Source organism: Schistocerca americana, chromosome 1 (genome assembly GCF_021461395.2).
Source record: "Schistocerca americana isolate TAMUIC-IGC-003095 chromosome 1, iqSchAmer2.1, whole genome shotgun sequence".
Taxonomy (NCBI): Eukaryota; Metazoa; Arthropoda; class Insecta; order Orthoptera; family Acrididae; genus Schistocerca; species Schistocerca americana.
Genome location: NC_060119.1, coordinates 904,066,094 through 904,072,093, shown reverse-complemented (window position 1 = coordinate 904,072,093; position 6,000 = coordinate 904,066,094). Strand labels below are relative to the sequence as shown.

At 34.9% G+C, this 6,000-nt stretch overlaps 1 protein-coding gene across 2 annotated transcripts in view; it reads left to right on the top strand.

Moving 5' to 3' along the window:
• Window positions 1-789: 789 nt before the first annotated feature.
• Window positions 790-6,000, top strand: part of LOC124547561 (cGMP-dependent protein kinase, isozyme 1-like) — a 408,150-nt gene continuing 402,939 nt past the window's right edge. The window contains exon 1 of one of the 2 annotated variants that reach the window (XM_047125117.1): window positions 790-833. The gene's annotated coding sequence lies outside the window, so the exon portion shown is untranslated. Of the gene's footprint in view, window positions 834-1,104; window positions 1,401-6,000 lie in introns of those variants that run through there. The other variant, XM_047125116.1, reaches the window with a different exon arrangement.

The following is a 6,000-nucleotide window of genomic DNA, read 5'->3' as shown; positions in this document are numbered from 1 at the left end:
TCAAAGACCTTACCGTTACACGTCATTGGTTTCGTCTCGATGGCCACTATCATAAAATAAGTACCAAACTGTAGCATCCCATTAAAAAAAAAAAAGTGACCTTCATATCTCTGCGCGACCCCACCTAGCAGTAAAATACCAACGTCGTATTATGGCCCCCATTGTCCCATGCAAGATTTGTCCCACAAACTTTTGAGCTTGTATTATACTTTCGGAGTTATTCTTGGTGGCAATAGTTAGTGACTCACCCTGTATATGTGATAATCATTAAGATTCAGTGGATGGACTGTATGATCTGCAACCACAAAAATTTAGAGGTAATTATTGATATCAGTATTCTACATACACTATTAATTTTTGTGACTTCAGTATTAGTATGTTGCATTGTATTTTTCTTACACTACAAGGAAGACTATTCATGGCACCAATTTAGTTTCAACAACAATCCATACTACTGCAAGTGGTAATTGTCTCTCATTGTGTGAATTTCATACTATTTGTGTTCGCTGTTGGGCTGCCTCCCGGCACGGTTATTCGAAAAAGGACTAACAGACTAACACACTGATTAGAACTGATACTATAACAAATGGTTTTACTTTAGCTTCCTGCTGCAGAATAATACTGGAGCAGTAAAACGAAAACGAGAGAATAAACCCGAAATAATACTTCAGGTGCAAAGAAAATGTACCATTTACAACACCAGAACACAGAGCATACCCAAAACGTGTCAAAGCCTATGCAACACTTCGTAGCAACAAACGACTTTCGATACATCTTTCTCGTGGGCGACGTTACGATGAGCATGACGTCACACCTGATTACATTTCGTACAGGTAGGGGGAAAATATTGTGAATGGTGGTTTGAGAATCGTTATTTTCAAAGTAAATTTTCTTTTATGCAAGATGAATTATGTTAGGTGCGACAATATGCGATGCATTTCTTAAATCGGGGAGCGTTAGACACTGAGAACTAGGCATTTCGAAAAATTTTGCGTAGAAAAGACAAACCATTTATGCCATTACTTAAAATTTTACTAGTACATTTGTCATTTATATATCTTAAAATGTAACACACGCTAGAAAAGACCACGTTTGAAGGTTGGCTTATGCTTCTTTTATTTTTTCTTACGAATTATGTAATAACGTTGGCAAAAGTATAATCATCCTTCAAAAAACAGGGGGAAGTGAAGGAATTTCACAAGTAATTGCCGTTTCTATGCAAAAGCAAATGCTTGACGGAATATGTATTCAGCCAAGTAACGTACGAAATTTCTGCGCACAGCAGTGAAATGTACAACCGTGTTCGTCAGAAACATTCAGCTGCTGCAATTTAAGCTGTGCTTATCAGGATTCTTCCTGTCTACACCTTCGGAAAAAAAACCAGCAGAAAAATTTTGACGGTAAATGTTGTATGTGAAAGCTCAGCTTTTCTTGTAGCTATATGTATGCATATTAATCTAATCCATCAACTTTTCTTATTTGTGTGTTCGCGCTACTGGACGATGATGTTGCTATTGGCTGACTGTAAACATGTCCTGTCGCTCTGCATATCTGTTGTCATTGGTTGGCGAGACGGCGTGACGAAAGCTATAATTGGCTTACAAAAGGCCGTCGCAAATCGCAATCTAGATTTTGGAGCTTTGGAAGCTATGTTGCTAACTTGCTTTGTTCGGTGGAATTTATGTTTACACTTTCGTAATACGAAAATATGCTCTGTAAATGTTGCCGCACATCTCTACTACTAGACGTGTGATTTTGCGCTGGGTTTCGTTTCCTGAAGTGCCGGTGGGAAATTTTATGGCCATGTATAAAACCTTCACTGGTTAAAGGATTGATATATAAGTTTGTCACTTAACACGGAAAAGTCTATTTTTAACCGGGAAATCCATGACAAATCCGGGAATTTTTTTCTTGTCTGCGCGTACGCCCGTATTTAAATAACATATACAAAATTTTCAAAATTAAGTGTCTAAGATGTAATCAATTCTGTATACAACCTTTTCTTCTATCAGCAACGCGTATCTCCCAAGTCAAAGTATCATAATTATTTTATGTAGTGTAAAATCAAGTTTTGATGTCTAGCATAAGAGTGTAATTTTCCCTTTCCACCTTAACAGTATCTCATTGTAACTCGTTCATGCAAACTCATTTCATTCAGTCAAGTCAACTTAAGGATCAATAATCATCAGTTTAACTGTAGCATACCTCTTATCATCATGGTGTGTATAAGATAATGAGCAAGAAATCATCATAGTATATGTGTATAAAAGCATAAGCATTAAAGCATAATAGTGTCAATATGTAATAAGGAAAATACATCATCTTTATCAAATCATTCCTGAAAATAAATGTGATTTGCTATCAGCCACTCAAAAATGTCTGTGTATGTAAGCGAAATGTAAACTTCTCTACACCAACTCCTGTACTTAATAAGCTGAAATAAACATGTCTTTGGGTGACATTGTGTCAACATTCCATAGAATCGAATCTACTTCACCTCCTATATGTCTGTACTTCAGATTGAATCATCAGTATTCTTCTGTAAGATTCAGAAAAAAATTGTAACATCAGAAAATCTCAAATAAAAACGTGTATATATGTGTATTGGACTGCTGTAGGAAGGTATTCAATATATGTAAGCATCTTAAGCAAGAAATGTGTGTACCGTAGAATTCAGTGTGGATAAGTAAATCAGAACCACAGCCACTGAAGTATCTTCTCAGAACTGCGAGCCAGTGTCTCGTAGCAGAATTCTTCTTCATTAATTTTCAGATAAGCATAGAATGTGCGTGAGTGTAATTATGGCATGTGTTAGTGTAGAAAATTGTATCATCATAATGCATTAGATTGCAGAAGCATTATATTAAGATGTAGTAAGCATCTCACTCAACTCATTACTAACATCATGTGTGTTGGAATAAATGTGTCATCAAATCAAAGTAAGTATCAATAGTATTCAGTTAGTAAAATCTTCATGTAAGGAAACTGATAAAATGTAGAAAATTCTCAACTATTTCTTCTCAAACTTCATTCAGATAGCTGTGTTTGTAAAGAAAGGTGTTCAAGAATGTGGCATTGGTAGTGTTCTGTGAAACAAATGCTGTATTAGCTAGGGGACATTGCGTTCGCCACTCACATGGTACTCAGAGTGTGTACGCCCCTAAGGGTCTGATATTGAAAATCGTATAACAACATATGTAGTGCTCGCATTCAATTGGTAAAACACGAGTAAACTGATGAAATGTACTTAAATGTCAACTGTACCTCAAATTTTAATCAGATAAATATGTGTGATGGAATGTGTTAAGTAAAACCAAGCAGGCTCAAATTGTCATTAGATGATAGGTGTGTAAGTAAGGAGTGGACAAAAAATGTGTCAGTGGTAGTGTTCCAGTGAAGCAATGTCACAGTGGCTGGGGAATCCTGCTTAAGCTACATGCATGATACACAGAGTGTGTGTACCCAAGTAATCTTATTGATAATAAGACTTCAATAGTGAGATATTTCTTAGTCCAAAAAATTTGTGTGATTTAGGGTATATCAATCTGTATGCATTTGGATTTTGAATCTCCATTATCTCAAATGGTACTACGTAGATGTCAAAAAGTTTCTTATCACTTTGCTGAAGGCATTAAATTTTTTAATCAAAGTGTCAGTGTGTTGCTCAGACCAGCAGACCTTCCAGGTGTCTGAATCCAAACTGAGTCTTTGAAATAAAATTCCTTTATAAACCTCATAATATCATTTTACTTTGTCATGACCTTTCTTTCTTAAATAACTTTATACTAATTTCTACTCTTCAACTGGGCTCTGATTTCGCCTTAACTGTTCACAAATTTTTGCAATTTCTCTTTCTCCCTTAATTCCCTGAATATACGTTATTCTGAAAATTCTGTTGTCCTGAATGTTCTCATTTTCAAGTTAACTCCCCCCCCCCCCCCCCCTTCCACTTGTAATCTAGATAAAACATTCATTGCGACGCTTTGTTCGCCTAATGTACTGGATGGTATAATCAAACTGTTGCAAGTAAACTGCCCACCTGGTAATTCTGTTGTGGTACAGTCTGCACTCTTGTATGTAACATAACACTTCGTGGTTGTGTAAACTATTACTTTGTGTCCTACTAGGTAACTCTTGAATTTCTTAAAACCCCAAATGATGGCTAATAGTTCCTTTTCAGTAACAGTGTAGTTCTTCTCAAATTTTGTAAATCCCTAGTAGCAAAACTAATTGAATGGTGTTCTATCTTTCGATTAATTTCTCTCTCTTGAAACAAGTGTACACCTAAACTATAATCCCTAACCATAATCCCCTCCATCAGTCATTAAACAAAATGGCAATGACAATTTGGGTATGTGTAGTATGTCACTAGTGCATAGCTGTTTCTTAATTTTATCAAATGCTTCCTGACAGTTTTTAGTGCATTCCCAGATAATATTTCTCTTTAACAACTCCTGAAGACAGGGTGCATGAAGTGCTTGTGTTCTGATGTACTTCTTGAAAAAATGCATAAACCATAGAATGATCTAAGTTCTTTCTTTGTCTTTGGTTTTGGAAATTCTGCAGTGGCCAAAAGTTTGTTTTTTCAGGCAGAATTCCCTCTTTGCTAATCATGTGACCTAGAAAATTTAACTCTTTCACACCAGACTTGCACTTTTATAATTTTGACATCATGCCTCCCTGTCTAAATTTTTCTGCAGCCTCCATCAAAATTCCTGTGCATTCTGCGAAATTTAATTAGTAACCAAAATATCATGTACATAAATGATCAGCTTTGACAGTAAATCATTACCTAACACAAAACCATAAGCACGTATAAATTCTGCAACAGATATATTTAAGCCAAAGGGTACAATACAGTACTGAAAACTCCTCTCGTTGTACAGAAATGCTGTGTATTACCTTGAGTTGAGTTCTACAGTAATTTGGTGAAAACCTGATGTTATGTCACGGCTAGTAAAGTATTTAGTCATGCAATTTGTTCAAAATTTTTTCCATGAATTGAGGATGATCTGCCTCTTTTCCTAAGAATTTATTTAAGTGTTGAGAATCAAGGACTAATTTTACACCTTCATTTTTCTTGGAAATGACCACCAGTGGATTACTGTACTGGCTGTTGCTTCTCTCTACTATCCTCCATTTCTGCAGTTTCTGTAATTCTCTTTCAACTATTTTTCTATTGCAAATGGGGACATAATATGGTTCGATGAAAAAAGGATTATGTTGTCTCAATTTCAATCTACAGATATAGTTTTTCACTCCACCTGGCTTTTCACAAAAGATTTCACAGTAATATGACAAAAAATTGTGTAAATTTTCTTTTCCTCTACCACTCAAATTATCTGGTGTGTTTATTTTATCTGAAACTAACTGTGAAAAGCTGTCACTACCCAGTTGGTTACCACAAAACTCATCCTATTCCTCTGTCTAATTCCTGTCATCAAAAACTTCAACAGGTTCATTTCATTTAAAATCACCCAAGATAAAGAAATCTCGTTGCCATCGTGTCACAGATATTTGTGAAAATTTGGTGTAAGAAAGTACATAAATAGAAAGTGATAAAATAATTTTTTTCAGATGTTTTAGATCAAAACTGTAGTCAGGGGGCCATTTTGAAATGTCTAGTATTTTCTCCATTTGGTGTCAGTACGAACGGTAGGTAGAAAGTTTTTAACAACTGTAAGTCCCTTATTTATAAATCAGTTTTATTCAATCTGGTATCATTAGAAAGATAAAAGGACCAACTATATCACTAAACTATAAAAATGATGCAACTGTGCATATAAATATGTTGAAATCTGTAATTAAAGTTTTTTTTAAAAAAAAAATACAAACTTCATGAATTTTTTTCGTCAAAATCACAAGTTCCACCATTTCAAATTTTGCCTCAAAGAATATCTATTGTCATGCATTTCAACATAACAAAAATCAGAAGGGTGTTTGTTCTGTTTAATCATTTAAAACAGAAAGAACATAAATATTAATAATAATATACATGTT